Source organism: Myodes glareolus, chromosome 2 (assembly GCF_982192425.1).
Source record: "Myodes glareolus chromosome 2, mMyoGla1.1, whole genome shotgun sequence".
NCBI classification, from domain to species: domain Eukaryota; kingdom Metazoa; phylum Chordata; class Mammalia; order Rodentia; family Cricetidae; genus Myodes; species Myodes glareolus.
In genome coordinates this window covers 78,323,560-78,343,252 of record NC_142027.1, presented here as the reverse complement: position 1 = coordinate 78,343,252, position 19,693 = coordinate 78,323,560, and the positions used below count along the sequence as shown (strand labels likewise).

The following is a 19,693-nucleotide window of genomic DNA, read 5'->3' as shown; positions in this document are numbered from 1 at the left end:
CTGGGAGAATTGTCACCAAATATCCTACCTTCTTGTGCACTACACAAACACCATGCTGGGCAAGATGTGCCCAACGATACAAGAGTGGCACAACTAGTGTGGGCAGAATAACACTTCCTGATTGGATTTTAGGCCTGCTCCACAAGAGAAGATTCATGCCCTGTATTATAAACCTGATCAAAAGCCCAGGCTGGGAAGGTCACATTTTCTAGTTCAGAACCTACGTCTGCGGTTTTGTTGAACTGATATGTTGTCAAACTACCTCCTAAATACTTATGTTTATAGCCATAAGTTAGTGCTAGATGAAGGGACTGTTGGCAGTTAATGTCTGCTGGGGGAGCGAGAGCTGTTTTCTTCATCGGTGTCTTTTCTGGCATGTTGCCCATGCTCCAGGAACTAACCCTTCGTCTTTGTCATTCAAGCAACTCTACATCTGACAGAGGATTGATTTCCAAAATATACAAAGAACTCAAGAAACTAGACACCAAAATACCAAATAATCCAATTTAAAAATGGGGTATAGATCTAAACAGGGAACTCTCAACAGATGAATTTCAAATGGCTGAAAGACACTCCAGGAAATGATCAACATCCATAGTCATCCGAGAAATGCAAATCAAAACAACTCTGAGGTTCTATCTTATACCTGCCAGAGTGACCAATATAAAAAAACACCGATGATAGCTTATGCTGGAGAAGATGTAGAGGAAGGGGAACACTCCTCCATTGCTGGTGGGAATGAAAATTTGTACAGCCACTTCAGAAATCAGTATGGCAGTTTCTCAGAAAATTAGGAATCAATCTACCTCAGGACCCAGCAATACAACTTTTGGGCATATACCCAAATGATGCTAAATCATATCACAAGACATGTGCTCAACTATGTTCATAGTAGCATTATTCATAATATCCAAAACCTGGAAACAACCTAGATGCACCTCAACTGAAGAATGAATAAGGAAAATGTGGTACATTTACACAATGAAATACTACTCAGTGGTAAAAAGTAATGACATATTGAAATTTGCAAGCAAATAGACGGAACTAGAAAAATCACTGACGTTTTTATACTGTTGAAATTTTGCTTTGCTTTGATTAGGTGACATCTGTGCCTTGGTTCTCCCCTCCTGGCATAACAAGTATGTAACTTATATTTGACTTTTGACAGGAACTCACATTTAAGAAACTTTGTATTTTTAAAGTGTTTTTTTTTAATTTTAAAGAAGCTGAACTTGAAAGACTAGAAGACTTTTAAGATTAGACTATGGTTTATGTTGTAAGATTGATATTAATATGAGATCTTGGGGGTTATGGTTTAATAGTAATATACTGGCATTTAACACTGACAAGGGGCTAATTGTCCTTATTCTGTGGTCAACTTGACACAGTTAGAGTTATCTGGGAAGGGACCCTCGACTGAGAAAAAAGCCACTGTTGTGTGGGCAAGCCTGTGGGGACATTTTCTTGTGTTTCTTAGGTTGCATAAGAAAGCAAGCAGAGCAAACCACGAGTGGCAAGTCAGTAAGCAGTCCTGCTTCCAGAATCTTGCCTCTCATTCCTGGCCTGACTTCATCCCCTCAGTGATGGAGAACCTGAGAGTTCTAAGATGAAATCAACCCTGTTTTCCCTAGACTACTCTTGGTCATGGTGGTTTATCACAGCAATAGAAACTTCAATGAAGACACCATCTGCCTATCTATCCCCAAAGTTCACACTCAGGCCTTCAACTCTGGTTCCATACTATCCTTTACATTTTACCTTTCTTTCATCCCAGATTTTAAAACTTGCCCAACAAGATTTGTTTTCATGATCTAAAATATACTGATTTGTTGAGTTTTAAAACAGAGGCAATACTTGTGGAATTGCTAGGTCACATGGCTGTGTGAAGCAGTTCATGCTTTGTCTACAGTTCTTTTATTTTCAATCAACCGATGTCAAAAATACAGCTTTCCAAAGGGTTCTGATGAAATCTGTCCTATAGCAGGCTTTCCTTTGGGCTACCAACCAGCTCCCAAATCATTACACAGAGACTTATTATTAGTTATGAATGCTTGGCCTTACCTTCGGCTTGTTTCTTGCTAGCTCTTATAACTTATTTTAACCTGTTTCTCTTCATCTAAGTTTTTCTTCAGGGATTTTTACCGGTCTTTCATTCTGTATGTTTTACTCCATATCTGGCTAGCTAGTGGCTGCCTGCCTGGCTGGCCCCAGGCATCTCCCTCTCTTTCTCTCTTATTCGCTCCTTCTTTCCTGTTTCCTGAGCCTAGGTTCCTCCTCCTACTTATTCTCTCTGCCTGCCAGCCCCACCCATCCCTCCTCTGCCTAGCTATTGGCTGCTAAGCTTTCTATTAGACCAATCAGGTGCCTTAGGCAGGCAAGCTAAAACAACAACACATCTTTAGATTGTTAAACAAATGCAGCATAAACAAATGTCACACATTTTTGCCTAGTTAGAGTGATATTCTGTAACATTGTCCAGTTCCCATTATTCTCTGTTTGTCTTTGTCATTGAGAGTTTTATTCCCATGGAATCTTCTTTAGGTGGGTTCCAAGGGCCAAACTGTACATAAAGCACACATGGAGGAGTCTGGAGCCCCGACTCTGCTGACTCTGCTCCACTTCTCTCTTTCTTATCCAATTACCACCTGATCTTAAATGTTCCTCTTCTACTTATCTTTTGTGGGTTTGGTTTTGCACAAGAGAGCAATTGCAAGGTGCTTCACATCCCACATTATAAATTGTGGTTTGCAAGCTGTTTTTACGTAACAGTGTATCTCATGAATGGCCCCAGTTCTCTTCACAAAGAGCCTTCTCTTTTAGGATTTGTGTGACTGCAGTACTCCAGCATAGTCTTACCTAAAACTCATTAGAGGATCCTTAACTTCCAGGACAAGGAACCAGACTTTGGACTTCCAGAAGTTTCTTCACCCATGAAAGCATCTCTCTGATCCTTTTATCTGTATGTTTCAAACAATTCACCTTATGTTACTCCCTGCCCTAGCAAAATGACAATCACACAATCACATCCCCGAACAAGTGTTAGTGACTGACAAACTGGTCAGGACTTTCTTTGCTATCTTTGAAACACCTTTTAATTACACCTTTCCCACAGCAGACCAGTACCCACCTGCACAGTCAGTCCCAGATTAAAAGGCCACTTAATCTCTAGATTTTTTTAAAGCTTTTTCAGTCAGTTTGCCTTCTCTGCCAGCTGTGTTTCTATATTTTGGGGGCTCATGGGTTTGTGTGGAGACACACAGCCAAACAACTAGTTATCAGCCAGGCTGTATGTAGAGCAATACAGACATGCACAGAGAATTACAGGACTGAAAGATGATGTGGGATTCTCCTCTGTATACTGTGAATACTATTGGTTAATAAAGAAGCTGTTTTGGGTCTGTGATCGGAAAACTTAACTGAATGCTGGGAGAAAGGAGGCAGAGTCAAGAAGAAGCCATGGAGCCAATGCTAGAGACAGAGTGGCTGGAACTTTGCTGTTAGGCCATGAGTCTCATGGTAAAATATAAAATACTGGAAATGGGTTAATCCTAGATGTAAGAGCTAGCTAGCAATACACTTAAGGGATTGGTCAAGCAGTGATTTAAATAATATAGTTTCTGTGTGATTATTTCAGGAGTCTACATGGCTGGGCAAACAAACAAGTGGCTTCCTATTACAAATTGGTGTACCAATGTGGGGCTGACTAAATCCATATAAAACCTTAGAAAGCTTGGAAAGAAATTCTAGACACCAAAATACAAAGTTGTGTAGCCACATTTTTTTTTCAGGAGGGCTCTGCTTGTTGGTGGCAGGTTGCAGCTCCTTAAGAGAGGTCTTCCTGATTCAGCAGTAGAAAAAAAAAAGAAAAGAAAAAAAAAGTTGCACTGGAGCCGTGCTGCCAGCACAAACACTGGCTATGGAGCATTTGAATGGCATTTGTGGGCCTGGGTGCTTGTGTGCCCACTCGGGATTGGGAGGAAAGTAGCTGAGACCCTGCCCACAGCTCAGTACTCCCCACTTGGGCAGGCAGCAAAATCAGGTCTACTAGGCATGTACAAGGAGGAGAGCATGGTGGATTCCTGCTGCCATACACAGAGATATTTCCAGGCCATGCAGTACACTACATGTCGGATTTAGCTTTTATTCAGAAAAAAAAAGGGTTTATATACTGCACGGTGTTATCCAGAGTTTAGGTGGTGAGGATGGCTCCCATCTGGTGGTCCTAGAGCCTGAGGAGAAATATCTCCACCATATTTAAAGATTGAGGGAGGTGGAGTCAGCACTCAGGGCTGCTGAGACCAAGCTGCTTAGCATTTTAAGAAGTGCTTCTGAACAAAAAAGGATTTCAGATACACAATAGGACAGATTCAGACATAAAAGATCTTTAAACAAGACGCAGTGTGTTTAAAAAATGTACATAGGCTTGGGAGAGAGAGAAAAAATATAGACAGTTATAAAAAAGTAAAAATAAAAAATAAAACAAAGTCTTTAAAGAGATAGGTCATAGATTAAAGGAGTAAAGATAAGAAAATAAATATTAAAAGTAATAGATTTAAAACAAATAGGCCATGTAGAGATGGAGAATACACAGAGAGTCTTGGTTATGTATATTATTGTGTTTTCTTTGAATTTTTTAATTCAAATTAAAAAATTTTTAATTTTTTAATTAAAAATTAATTTGTGAATGAGCTAAGTACAAAGAGACATTTCATTGTATGGACTGCAAAGTTAAATCGACATATATATCTTGATTTCAAAATATGGATCTAAGAATATGTTGCTTTGGAAAAGCAGTTGTTCTTTTGTTTCCACAGAAGATGAGAACCTGTGGATTAATTCCAGACTAATGTGGTTTGATGGACCAAGACCCCTCAAAAGGTCGCCATGATAATGCTCCAAAATATGTCACCCGATAAACAGCAGGAAGTAGTTTGGAGAAAACTATTCCCAAATTCCAAAATACTGTTTATAAATGTTTGTTTACATTTAAAGAAGGATATGCTATAAAGGTTTGCATTGGTATTGATCTTGGCTTATTGATACAAGTTTAAGGTCAATTTTGTTAAACTGGGTTTATGTATATTTCTGTTCTTGATTAAGGTATTGTGTTTGTGCAGCTCATTTAAAAATATAATGTATAATTAAAAGTATAGCTTAATAAAGAATCATCTATAATAGACAAGTTTCTAGTCATGCTAGTTAGGTTTTCTAGATATATAGAGATACATTTCAGTTAGATAGGTATTCTTCAAATCTTTCAGAGACCTTCAGAATGTGGCATATTAAATGTTTTAATAACTTAGGACTTTTTATGACCATGAGACACATGTGCTCCTGGCAGCACCAATTACTTCAAGAGGATAATGGCCATCAAAGAGGCTCATTATGGAGTTTGTTAGCCATCTGGGCAAGAAACTGCTCTTTTCTGGACTGCTTGATGGTATGTTGGGTGAACTGGACATGTAGAACCCACAGAGAAATGACTGTTGAACTTGCCTAAAGGTGAGACAGTCCTTCATAAAAGAGTCTGCAAACATTCTGCAGGATACAGAAGAAAGTGACTGACGAACTGTCAACATAGATGAAACTATCTTTGAAATTTCAGACTTCATGGAAAAGTGTGCTGGACACTATGGGCCTATAGGCTGAATATGGATGCCTTAACAGTACAGAAGAACTTTGGGTAACTGTCCAAGCAGCAAGATGTCTCTGTCAATTCTGAAGTTTTGGAAGTTGCTTACAATGCACTTCCTGTTATCTTAGGTAATGTTATATCCTTCTGCAGTCTTTGATGGAGTTGAAGAATATATAGTTATAGCTTTCCTTAGCTGTGATAAAATATAAAGTAGATATAAATATTGTAACCATAATTGTTACTTGATACTTGTTTTGTTATATGTAATTTTACTATGTTAAAGTTAAAACCTTCCTTTTTATTTGTGCAGAAAAAGGGAGGTGATGTGGGATTCCCCTCTGTATGCTGTGATACCATTGGTTAATAAAGAAGCTGTTTTGGGTCTGTGATAGGGTAGAACAGAGCTAGGCAGGGAAAACTTAATTGAATGCTGTGAGAAAGGGATGGAGTCAAGGAGAAGCCATGGAGCCACCGCCAGAGACAGACAGGCTGGAACCTTGCTGGTAGGCCATGAGCCTCAAGGTAAAATACAAAATACTGGAAATGGGTCAATACTAGATGTAAGAGCTAGCTAGCAATACACTTAAGTGATTGGCCAAGCAGTGATTTAAATAATATAGTATCTGTGTGATTACTTCAGGACTCTTGGCAGCCAGGAAAACTAAAAAGTGGCTTCCTACAAAAAATTTATTATAGGACTGGGCGGGACAGAAGCCTTCATACTACAGAAGGAGGCTCACAGTTTTGGATGAGTCCTGCAGGAGTCAATGCCCCTGTGTGAGGTGAAGACAAGTTTGTTGTAATAACAAGTGTTCATGTTCTTGTTCTTATTGCTCCGTTACAGCTCAGAACCCTGCTGCACAGTGAGAGGTGTATCCCTGTTTGTTCTTCATTTCTATTGGGGAAAGTTCAGCCCAGAGACATGGCCTGACTCTCGTCTGGGTCCCACAGGATGGCCCCCGTGCCTTCTGCCCTTTGATAGGCAATCACTAGTTCATAATGGGCAACTTTTTCTTCATCAGTTCACATTCCTCTGTCAGCACCAACCCAATAATTTCTCATCGAGGCTCTTTTCTGTGTAAGCAGTCTTCCCTGACAGAATAAAATTTAGTAGCATTTTCTAAATAAAACTCAGATTGGATATTGTCTGACTTGGAAGGGAGTAATATTTTATGTCATTGGAGCTATACCACTTTGAGCAATTGTTTCAGTTCCCTAGGCCTCGGTTTCCTTGTCTATAAAACGAGGGGGTGGAAATAATGGTTTCTAACTCATATTCTAGCTCTGCAATTTTGTATACTGGTTCAAACTCTATTTGTTCTGTACAGATGTCAGCATGGGATTTATAAGTCAAAAGGAGACGGCAATTCAGTGTGTATTGAATTGTACCCCAGGTCTTTCTATTCATTCGAGTGAATCAGCCATACCCAATTACTCAGGAGCAAACACCTCCTCATCTCTCTTTCGCTATCCTAAAGACATCACGGCATGTAGATGACATCGCTTTGGGGAATCTCATTTATGTGCATCTGATGACTTAAAATGAAGCCACAGTGAGCCCGTTTTTATAAGGAAAAAAAAATGATTAGAGAGATAAACATTTTTCCGGGACAAGGTCACATTTTGATAGCCACTTCCATTTTCACTTTTATTCCTGCCCTTCCTTCCTTCTTTTCTTTCCTTTTAGAAGATTTATTAGGTATATAGTGCTCTGCTTGCATGTATGCTTGCACACCAGAAGAGGGCACCAGATCTCATCACAGATCATTGTGAGTCTCCATGTGGTTGCTGGGAATTGAACTCAGGACCTCTGGAAGAGCAGCCAGTGCTCTTAACCGCTGAGCCATCTCTCCAGCTCTATTCCTGCTATTTCTTTATCAACCTTGACTCCTACCTGGATGTCTTTGTTAGATTTTCTATTGTTGTAATAAAATACCATGACCAGAATAAATTTGGGGACGAAAGGGTTTATTCCATTTCACAGTTTGTAATCTAGGAAACTCAGGGAAGGAATTCAAGACTGGAACCTGGAAGCAGGTTTTGATGTAGAGGCCATGGAGGAGTGCTGCTTACTGACTTGTTCCCCAAGTTTGCTCAGCCTGTTTTCTTACAGTACCCAGGATCAGCAGCACAGAGGAGTCTCCACCCACAGTGATCTGGGCCCTTCCACATTGGTCATCAATCAAGAAAATGCCCCACAGGCTTGCCTACCCCACAGGCTTGTCTACAGACTAATCTCAATTGAGATTCCCTCTTCCAAAATGACTATAGCTTGAGTGAAATTGACATAAAAACTAGCTAGCATATTAGCTATTCAGTTCAAGTACTATGCTAAGAAGGTCCCTTAAAATGCTTGGTCCAGGCTAGAAATAACATCTTGGTCCTTTAATAACACCGGGAGCTTTTCTCCATTGCATGGCTTATCACACTAGATGAACTTGACCAAATCTCTCTCCTACAGGAGTCTGAATTCCCGCAGGAGAGAAAAAAAGAAGTCTTCAGTTCACTTCTAGCTCTGGTTACAAGATTTCAGGAGGTTCAGATCCTGACCGTTTAAAAAACGGTCCTCAACTTCTTTAAAATGAGATGATTTGCACAGAACAAGAGCTCTTCCTATATCTACTTGTATCTATTTGCATATCTCCATAGAGAGAATAGAATGATAAAAAAAATTGAAGGAAAACAGAAGACACAAGTTGGAGTAAAATTGTTTATAATTTCATATAGGAGTTGCTGATCTCATAATAAAAACATGCAGTGACACACAGTTTTATACTAAAATAATGACCTATAAATTTATAGGACATTGGGGCTCTAAGCTACAACTTGCAAACATAACTTAGTTATTTGTTTGCTTACTTGATAGTATGTGCTAAGTAGTCAAGTTGCTTGATTCAGCAATGAGTTGCCACTATGTAATAATCTGTTACAGCAGTATCTCCCACTAACCACTTTTCCTGATATCTTAAGGTCTTTTCAGTTCATCACTGAAGTTTAGACTGTGCCAGTGACCCACAAAGACGCAGTAGAAACGACACTGTGACTATCAGATTGAAACTTTGACCAGAGTTAGTGGCTTATTGAGATGACCAAACGGCCCTTGTGGAAGCTCAGCCACACAGGGCTCGAGATACTTCATAGAGACCACAGGCGAAGACAGGGACAGAGGAGCCTTACCATCACACAGTGAGCCAAGAAACCCAGATGATGATGAAATCCGAAGACCCCAGTCAAAGAGTTTGAGTCACAACAGCCATCTTAGCCATGAGCTGAGTGTGCCAGACGAGAAGTCCCCTTGGATTTTAAAGCCTTAACAAGAAATGCACAGAAATAAGACAGCTGGCTCCTGCTAAACCTCATCTGCTTTCCCAGTGCATATGATTATGCAGATTAATAATAAAGTGGTTGTTGAGCCACCATGTTTTGGAGTAGGTAGCTTCACAGTCACAGAAACAAGTACCTCTATAAGCACTTCCGGGTGCAACATTCACATGTGTCTGCCTGGCACGGATTTGCATTGTTGATCTCCAACTGCAGCTTGTTTGTGACTTAAAACCTAGTAGCTGGGAAATTACAGGCTAAAAATAGCCTTGATGCAAATATCACTACTTTCAATAGGGTTAACGGAATAGGTGTCACCGACTGGGTGATAGCTATGAAGTCCAGTGAACTATAAAATTCCGAATTTATAAAGGAACCAGAAGAATATCTGAAAACCACAAACAACTCAAACCAGAACGGACCCTGAAATGCTACCAGCACGGTCTCCCCAGGTCACGGGGTTCCAGGCATCTGTCAGTGCGGGGGCAGAAGCTCTGGAGCCTTCAGAGGCAGCTTGACTTCAGGGATAATTGAATTAGAGCCACAAGGGAACTAAGTAATGAGCTAATTTGAGCTCATGAATAACAAATATGAGTAATATCTAAGAATTCATTTAGTAGAGCACCAGTATGGAGCCCTCACACACATGTGCATGCACACACACACACACACACACACACACATATTAAAAGTTTGGAATTACATGCTACTCACAAAAATTCAGAGTGGACTTCTTTCCATTTGAGAAGCAGGCTGTACTCCATTTGTGGCAACAGAGTAAATGTGACATCTCCAGTCGAGGGGAGCATGAACCAAATTGCCCAGGGCAGGGTGGGGAGCCTAGGGCTGGGCTGGTACCCAGGACAGTTTTGGGTTTTATGTGGGGCGTGAGTTGAGACTGCTACTCCAGGGGCTGTCATTGGGAGAGTGTGTAGCCCAGAGGCATCACAGTTTAAGGGTTTGTCATTAGTTTATTTGTGCACCTGCCCAATAAATCATTTGAACAACACATGGTAACAGGAGCAAGCCCCATTACCAGCCTACGGCAGATCTGTCTTTCTCACTGTCTGTAATGGTCACCAAGCCCTGCAAGGAAGCTATTTTTATGCCTGTTTTGCAAGCTGTAGAGACAGGCCCAGAGTTCCCCCGCTAGGAAGTGACACAACTGGTTTTGAACCTCAGTCTGTTTAGTTTCAAAGCTCACCATCTCTCCTTTACGTCCCTGGGGCGAACACGTTTTGAATACCTAAGCAACTGGCCCTGTGCAAGGTGCGGAGGCCATCCACAAAGCCATGTTCAGAGATACAGCAATGTCATCCCCAAATGGTAAGACAGACCAGAGGCAAAACCACAGCATGTTCCCAGAGGCCTATTAGTAAAGGAGAAAAATGATATCACACATGAACACAAACGTGGAGCGGAATGCAAAACACGCAGGAGGTTGGTGGGCAAAACACGAGATGCCAACAGCCCCTTGTTCTTGTCCTGGTGGGAAAACTTAGGGGGATGTTCACTCGACTTCAATATGTGGGACCCTGTTGTGGGATATTATTTTAACTGGGCAAAGATGTGTTACATTTGTTTATGCTGTAGACCATTACTTTAACTGTGTAAAGGTGCGTTACATTTGTTTATGCTGTAGACCATTACTTTAACTGTGTAAAGGTGTGTTACATTTGTTTATGCTGTAGACCATTACTTTAACTGTGTAAAGGTGTGTTACATTTGTTTATGCTGTAGACCATTACTTTAACTGTGTAAAGGTGTGTTACATTTGTTTATGCTGTAGACCATTACTTTAACTGTGTAAAGGTGTGTTACATTTGTTTATGCTGTAGACCATTACTTTAACTGTGTAAAGGTGTGTTACTTTTGTTTATGCTACATTTGCTTAGTTATGAAAGATGTGTTGCATTTGTTTCCCCTTGCCTATTTAAGGCACCTGATTAGTCTAATAAAGAGCTGAATGACCAATAGTTAGGCAGGAGAAAGGATAGGTAGGGTTGGCAGGGAGAGTGAATACACAGGAGAAATCTAGGCTCAAGAGGAGAAGAAGAAAAAATGAAGGAGATGCCCAGGGTAAGAAGCCAGGCAGGCACCACCAGCCAGACACGAGAAATAAGAAAGTAAGATATACAGAAAGAAATAAAAGTAAAAATCCCCAAGGCAAATAGTAGATAAAGAGAAATAGGTTTGTTTAAGTTAAAAGACCTAGCCAGAATGAACCTAAGCTAGGCCGAAAATTCAAAACTAGTAATAACTCTCTGTGCTGTGAGTTGGGAGCTGGGGACCCCAGAGAAAAAGCCTGGTACAGGCCCCTACAGAGAAATGATGAAGTATGGTTGTGCAGAGCAGTGGGAAGGTCCTATTCTAGACTCTAGGGCTGAGGGGCTCCAGGGAAAGGATCATGAATAGAAGCCTCCTTCAGAAAGTTGCTATATCAGGAAGGTTCTTCTCTAGAGTCATATTTGGTGTCTAGGAGACTTGTGTCCAAAGCATGAAGCACAAGTCTGACCTTGGAGCTAGAGATATCAGACATCAAATCTTGGCTCACAACTGGGTGATCTGAAACAAGTTATTTGTAATTTGAAGATAGGCACAGCAATAATATTGATGTGTGCTTTACATAGCTGCTCTGAGCATCGTTCTCACAGAGCTTCTGCTTGTCAAAGCAAGCTTTGAATTAATGGTTCCTAAAGTGTGGTCCCCACACCCACGGCAACAGCACTGCCTGGAAATACATTGGAAAAGAGAGTTATTGGAACTTAAAGGTCTTGAGAAGTTCAGCATGTCTCAGCAACATGCCGTCTAGAAACACTGCTTTCTACCAGTGCAAGGGGCATGGCTAAGAGGAAAAAGTTGGAAGGCCTGGAGCTAGTGCTTCCTACAAGGCCTCTGGGCAGACAGAGTCTGGGTCTCTCACGTTGATCATGTTTTCTTGACAGAGGAAAACATTACTGGAATTCAGGGTTTCTAGACACCCAGAAACCCATCGCTGTGCCGTGCTTCTAAGATTCTATGACTTGTGTTCCCTATAGAAATTTCCTTTATCTCCTATCCTTGTTTTTTTAATACCCCTTCTGTGACACTTTGTGACAAATATGTCATCTAGGGAAGGCACAGAATAGATGGCATCAGTTTCTTACTACAAAGTCAATGGACAAGAAACAAACAGAAAGTCCCTAGAAGGCCAGAAGAATGACCGCTCTATCAATGCTGGGAGCTCATTCAGACACAAGAAATAGAACTGTTCGGGAAGAAACACCAGAAAATCTCTGGCCCTAAAGCCTGAGGCTTGAGTCAGTAGAAAAGGAGATGGGGTTGTAAAAGCAGCTGGTAGCATGGTGGTTGTAGCAGCAAGGTGATGGGGTCTCTGGGTCTTAGCGGCACACCAGAGCAGCAGTTGTCCCGTCTGAAACAGTCTTCAAGGGACATGAGCTCCACAGCTCAGGGGGAGTTACAGCTGGTCCATCGCCACTCTCCACTTTTGGGGACCCCTTGTGCTCCTCCGTTTCCCCTCTGCCTTCTTGACCTTCTGTTGTTTACATTCCTTTCCCTTTTCTCCTCTAGTTTCAATTCCTCACATCAATACAAGCAACAACCATTTATCTAGCATACCAGATCTATATGGGATTCTATCGAATGTGATTCTCAGGGCAATCTTCTCAGGTATTATCAGAGCACCTTGTAGGCAGCCACACCATCAAGCAAACCCACTTCTGCCTGGACATGAAGAAGCTTGCATCCTCCAGCACCTGTACTGTTTCTCAGATCTAGAAAAGTTATGAATGGCTTCCTTAGACTGTGCACTGCCTGGGGACGGATCTTCTGGCACATTATAGAAGCCCAAGGTTTAGTTTACAAAAGAAGTATTTCTTCTGCCAGCAACATGGTAGAACCAACAACGTTGTAATGGGCATGCATGCAGTGATGATTCAGCACCATGGACAAGAACACTCAGGGGTGCACCCACCTGACGCCTGCCTCAGATGTTATGCTCTTGTATGGCCCAGTTTAGAGCAGTAATTCTCAACCCACGAGTCATGACCCTTTCAGGGTTGCATTTCAGATATCCTGCATATTGGATATTCATACTACAATTCATAACAGTAACAAAATTATAGCTACAAAGTAGCAATGAAACAAATATTTTTTAAGTTTATTTATTTTTACTTTTTATGTGTATTTGTGTTTTTGCCTATATGTATGTCTGTGTGACGGTGCTGGATCCCATGGAACTGGAGTTATAAACAGTTTTGAATTTCCATGTGGGTGCTGGGAATCAAATCCAGGTCCTCTGGAAGAGCAGCTAGTGCTCTTAAACTCCGCACAATCTTTCCGGCCCACAACAAAATAATTTTATGGTTGGGGTCAGCACAACATGAGGAACTGTATTAGAAAGGGTTGAAGCATTAGAAATGTTGAGAACCACTGGTCTAGGTACTTAGAATCCAGTATGAGCAAACAGACTGTCCTAACCAGTTTGCATATTGCATTTGGTTGAGTGTCTCTGAAAGAGACACTAGTTGCTCATTTTAAAGATGGGAAAGCTAAAGTCCACCATACTAGTGTCATCTTATAGTCCCAGCATTTGAAAAGGTGAGTCAGGAAAATCATGTTCAAGGCTAGCCCAGGCTTTGTAATGATCTCCAGGCTAACCTAGGTTAAACATTAAGACCTTATAGCTAAAAACAAAACCAAAAAATAAACAAGTAAGAAGAAGGCAAAACTAATTACTGCTTTAGGTCATACAGATCCAAGACTCAAAAGTCCATGTGCTCTGACTCTGGAAGATGCTCTTTGCCACTATGTCATAAGAAAATATAATAGGGTCACTGATGTCACATGGCAGTGCTTGACGGGAGACAGCCATCAAGAAAATACAAACATATTAATAAGAATTTCAAATATTGTCATGAGAATAAAGTACAAAATAAAAATGTTTCTCAGGAGGCTTGTGAATCTCCCATTCATAACCACAGATTCAAGTGGGAAGAAAGACCACATTTACCTCCCAGCAAACTAGAGAGGAACCATAGTGTGTTTTGCAACCTTTGGGTTTAATTTTAAGTTCCGAGATTCAGTATCTAAAGTGGAGTTAAGCAGTTACTTCCATTCTCACGTGAAAATGGCAAAGAGTGAGATAAAGAATATTTAAAACACCTCTCAATGCTAATTTCACTCTCCATCTAGAATGTTAGACATGGTGTTGATGCCACCATCTTAGGTTGGGAATGCCACTCATTTTTATATTTTATATTCATTTATACGCTACTTCATTGAACAGAGACATGACAAGATGCTACTGTCACCTATCCAATTGTTAACAATTAAAAAAAGGTAATACTTTTGTTGGCAAGAAAGTAAGAAACCACAGCTCCACTGTTGTTGATGTAGAGCTAAATTATCCAAATAGCACAGACATACAGCCCCAAAGATGAATTTTCACCAAATTTAGTTCTGTGGGCTTATCTTTCTTTTAGAGTAGGGTTGGATATTTATTTAGTGGGTTATGGAGGAGAAAGGGGTAAAGGAAGAAGGGAGAAGAGAAGAGAGAGAGAGAGAGAGAGAGAGAGAGAGAGAGAGAGAGAGAAACAGAGAGGGGGAAGAGGAGAAATGGGGAGAAGGAAGAAAGGCAGAAGTTGCCCCTTTGAAGGAGAGACAGAAAGGCCTGTGGGCTTTTCTTTAAGTACACAGGTGACAATAGTAGCACAACCACTGCAAGGTTTCAAGCCAAGGATATTTGCAGCAGCATTGTTTACAGTAACAAGAATTCCAACACCATCTCAGTGTGCTATGTACAGTTTGTAAAATATGTGAAAGTTAAATGCCCTGACATTGCTAAAAATCATGCTTTAAAGTTTCATAAGATACATGGGGGAAGGGCCTTATATCAGTTATAAGTCAACAAGTGAAAGTTAATTAAAATATTAAACTATAAACAGTCTCAGTAGGTGATGAACTATTCTGACCAGAAGAATCTTCTCTCCACTTTGCTGTAAGGGGTTTCCAGTAGCCAGTTTTCTGCCTACCCTTTCCAGTAATTGCTTCAGCTGAGAAGAGGGTCCTGATGTGGGATGTCCTTCTGTATGCTGCAAATATGTGTTGCTCTTATTGGTTGATGAATATGGCTGTTTTGGCCTCTGGCAGAGTAAAATATGGCCAGGCAGGAAATTCAAGCAGAGAGACAGGGAAAAAGAAGGCAGAGTCAGGAAGACTCCAGCAGCCACCAAAGGAGTAAGATGCCAGAGTATTACCAGTAAGCCATGGGATGCATGGTGATACATAGATTATTAGAAATGTGTTAATTTAAATGTAAAAGCTAGTCAGTAATAAGCCTGAGTCATCAACCAAGCAATTATAATTAACATTGAGCCTCTAAATGATTATTTTATAAATGATTGCTGTGACTGACAGGCAGTAGAGAAACCAGTCCAGTTGAACCAGATGGGACAGAGAAAAGACTTCCAGCTACATTCAGCATACAATGTGGGACTCCCAAAGTTGGTGGTAAACATACCTCCACCATACTGGAAAGCAAAACAGAGCAGAGCCAACAGCCAAAGCTTCCACTTTGGTTCTAGTCACATCCATGATTATAGATACACAGTAAAGTCAGATTCAGACAAAAAGAAACCTCTAAATTGGTTATAGTATGTTTAAAAATGTACATAGGCTTGAGAGAGTGATAGTGAGGGGAAAAAGAATAGAGACAGTTGTAGATTAAAAGAATACTCTAAAGACACTAAAATAATAATTATATAATAATTATAATATATAATATAATAATCTTGCTTGATACCTCCTGTTTTGTTATATGTAATTTTACAATGTTAAAACTTTCATTTTTAATTAGACAAAAAGGGGAAATGATGTGGAATATTCTTTTTCACACTGTAAATATGTGTTGCTTTTTATTGGGTTATAAATAAAGCTGCTTTGGCCAATGGCAGGGCAGACTATAGCTAGTAGGAAAATCCAAACAGAGAGACAGGGAGAGAGAAGATGGAGTCAGGGAGACTCCAGCAGGCCCCAGAGGAGAAAGATTCCAGAGTTCACCGGTAAGCCACAGGGCACGTGGTGATACACAGATCACTAGAAATGGGTTAATTTAAATGTAAGAGCTAGCCATTAATAAGCCTGAGTCAAGCAATTATAATTAATATTAAGCCTCCAAATGATTATTTTATAAATAGCTGCAGGGAACAGTGGGCAGGAGAGAAACTGGTCCAATGGAACTGGGCGGAACAGAGAAAGTCTCTGGCTACAGGCTTCCATGTCTAAGACCACACCCCCTCCCAGGCTACTTGAATCAGTTGCTGACTAATACAAAGCTATGTGGTATGTAGGTCTGGTTTCCCCTTCTCACTGGCAATAACACCACAGGATCATCCAGCTTCTTCCTTAGCAAAATCCTCCTGCCCTTTCCCTTTCATGGGGGCGGAGGTAATACCGTGTGCGTGCGTTTGTGCGTGCGTGCGTGTGTGTGTGTGTGTGTGTGTGTGTGTATGTGTGTGTGTATGTGTGTACATGTGTATGAAGAATAGAGGCCAACACCATGTGATTCCTCAATTGTCTCATTGAATCTGGAGCTCAACAATTCAGATGGTTTGACTATTAAGCCCATAAATTTTTCTGTCTCCACTTCCTTGGAGCTGGGATTACAGGGTTTGTTTGTCTTGTTTTCATGTGAGTGATGGAATCCAAACTCACGTCCACATTCTTATGTAGTAAGCATTTTAGTGATAACCATCTCCACAGCCCACACAAGAGCATCCCTCAGTGAAATTAGTGTTGTTTTGTCTGACAACCTCCACCTGAGGATTTGAGTATCAATCTCATCAAAACAACATGAAAACTAAGAAAAACCTCCACACATTCCTAAGGAATTTCTTGCTTAAAAAGAAAATAAAAACATGGGAGTTATATATTGCTTTAGAAGGTGTAAAATTTATTTACAGCCATGCTTAAAGGATACTTGAAGCCTTGAACACATTTCTTAGAAAACACCATAGGTCAAAACCAATCACCCACGCACTCATCCACCCACCTATCTGGTCATCCACTCACTTACCCAACCAGCTGAGCAACTACCCACAATCTACCCACCCACCCATTACTGAAATGACACTACCCACAGACACAAATGAATCAAGCCTCCAACTCACATGATAGAAAAAAAAGAATGCCAAAATCATCTAAATAAGCTAAGAAGAATGTTATGAACTCAGAAATAAATGAATTAGAGATAAAAAACCCTGAGGGACTGAGGAGATGGCTCAGTGGTTAAGAGCATTGGCTACTCTTCCAGAGCATCCACATTCAATGACCAGACCCACGTGGCAGCTCACAATTGTCTACAACTCCAGTTCCAGGGGATCTGATATCTTTACACAGACATACATGCAGGCAAACACCAATGCTCATAAAATAAAAATAAGCAAATTTTTTAAAACAAAGTAAAAGAAAACAAAAATAATTGAAAAGTAAATAACCCCCCCCAAAGCCTCTTTTTTATTGTTGTTGTTGTTCAATTAAAAAACAGAACAAAATGGTGTCATCAACAAAACCCACAGGTCAACCTGAATTTGGGAGAGACAAGGGGAGAGCAATGACAGGGTCAACACCTCACTGTCAGCAAGGTCAGCAGTGAAGCAAGAGACATAAAGAGAAATACGGGAGGTCTGATAAACTATGGGAGAATACTCTATGCCATTTTATAGGAGTAGTGTTGGAAAAATAGATGAAATGAAAAATGCTCGAGAAAATGTAGACTATTCACTCGCAGGTTAAACAATTACTGTAATTAGGAATACTGGCGTAAGTATATGTCTTTTGTGTAGTTACATATGAACAATGTGTATTATGACTTTTGTAATCAATGAGTATTATTTGTGAATGTGTATATTGCTTTTGGACCATGCAAAAATGAGCACTCCAGCTAAATAAATGGATTGTTTTCTCTTCAGGTTTTTTACACTAGAATTTTATTTTGTGCACCATAGAGAGCTTTTTCTCCCCACTTGAGATCCTAGTCTGTCTTCTTTTTTTCCTATTCTTTCCTACAAAGTTTGGTTAACAGTGTATAAAAGCAGCTGTGCCCGCACATTTACCAGGCTCTTAGCAGACGCCGTGGGCTGCAAGGATGAGTTATGAATGACCTGTCGTCAGTGGACGCACAGTCGGTTGAGGATGCCACAGTGGTTCCACAGGAGCCACAGTATTTGAACAGTGTGTGCAAAGGGCTCAGAGAAAGGAGAGTGGGGTGTGCAGAGACACAGACACGCTTGATTGAGAAGGGAGGACAAGACCTGGTTACTGTCATAAATGCTAAAGTTAGCTTCAAAACCACAGCCTGCCGAGTTCATTTTTGTTGTTAGTATGTTAATGTATTGAAAAACGAATTAGGGCTTGCCTTGGGAGAGGTTCATTCTCCCTCACTTACCAGTCATTTGTTGCCTGTAGTTCTTTGTCGAGGGGTGGGCCCCGGTGAGAATTATTTTCAATAATTCACTTTCATGGGAGGGGAGAGGATGGAGGGAGGAACAGGAAGGGGGACAGCGATGTGATTGTATTTTAATTAAAAACATATAAAAATAAAAGTAAATAATAAAACACCAAATACACAGGTGGATGGGAAGCTTTGACCTCCATGTTTTTTAAGAAATTCATTCAAGGCAAAGTGTCTCTTAAGAATTTCTTTAAAAATAAAAAAACAAAATTAAAAACAAGATAAATTTAAATTTAAAAGCAAAAAAGAGAAAAGAAAAACCCCGTAAAACTCAACTGAAATTAATTGAAGAAGAGGTTCTTCTTATAAGAGGCTTTTCTTATACTTTCAACTTCAGTTAAAACAAAACTAATGGAGTTCCCAGTTCAAACTCATTAGTAATACAATGCATCATCTCTCTCAAATGTTTCACATGAATGAGCCCTGTTTATTGAAGTGTGAGTCTGTGTTTTAGGGTACGGGGATGGGGATGAGGGTGGGGTGAGGGGGCGGTTCAGAGTGAATGGTGTACACACGGAACCTGAGGTATGAAAGGCCCTACTCAGCTGCTTTCTTGTACTGGTTCTGATGTGGTGATCGATGTACCAACATTGTGCTACAATAGGAAGTTAGTATCTGTCAGGAAACAGGGAAGAGCTCTGTCCTGAGGCCAACAAGGATGAGTCAGTGTTTCAATCTCTTAAACCCATGTTTCCTCATCAGGAAGTGTAGGGAGAGTATCTACTACTTTACCCTGTAGGGCTTAGGGAAACAAAGGTAGGTAAGGGATGGCTCAGTGGGTAAAACTTGCTCTGTAAGCATGTGGACATGAGTTCAAGCCCCCAGAAGCCATGTATACCCTGTAGCACACAGCTAGAATACCAGCACTCTTATGGAGAGATGGGAGCAGACACAGGAGAACCTTGGAAGCTCCTTGGTCAAGAGGACACGAGCAAATATACAATCATGAACAAGAGAGCCTGCCTCAAACAGTGTGGACAGGGAAGACACACCTGAGGACTGCTGCCCTTTGACCTCCACACCATGGTGTGTGTATGTCTGTGCTCACACACATTAAAAAGGATAAAAGAGATTTTTTGTTGAATTTCTTTCTTTCTTTTTTTTCTCTTTGCTCTTTGGACCCCTCTGCCCAGCTCCCAAACAAATACATGGAGACTGGCCTTAGCTTGGCTTCTTTCTAGTCAGATTTTCTTAACTAATCATCCCATCTACCTTTTGCTTCTGGG

General features: G+C 40.6%; 1 protein-coding gene across 3 annotated transcripts in view; it reads right to left on the bottom strand.

Annotated features, from left to right (window-relative positions):
- The window catches only part of Dgkg (diacylglycerol kinase gamma), a 199,304-nt gene that overhangs the window by 159,212 nt on the left and 20,399 nt on the right, over nucleotides 1-19,693 (bottom strand). The window contains exon 1 of one of the 3 annotated variants that reach the window (XM_087902010.1): nucleotides 8,813-8,944. The exons of the other annotated variants lie outside the window; for them this stretch is intronic. The gene's annotated coding sequence lies outside the window, so the exon portion shown is untranslated. Of the gene's footprint in view, nucleotides 1-8,812; nucleotides 8,945-19,693 lie in introns of those variants that run through there. 3 annotated transcript variants of the gene reach the window in all.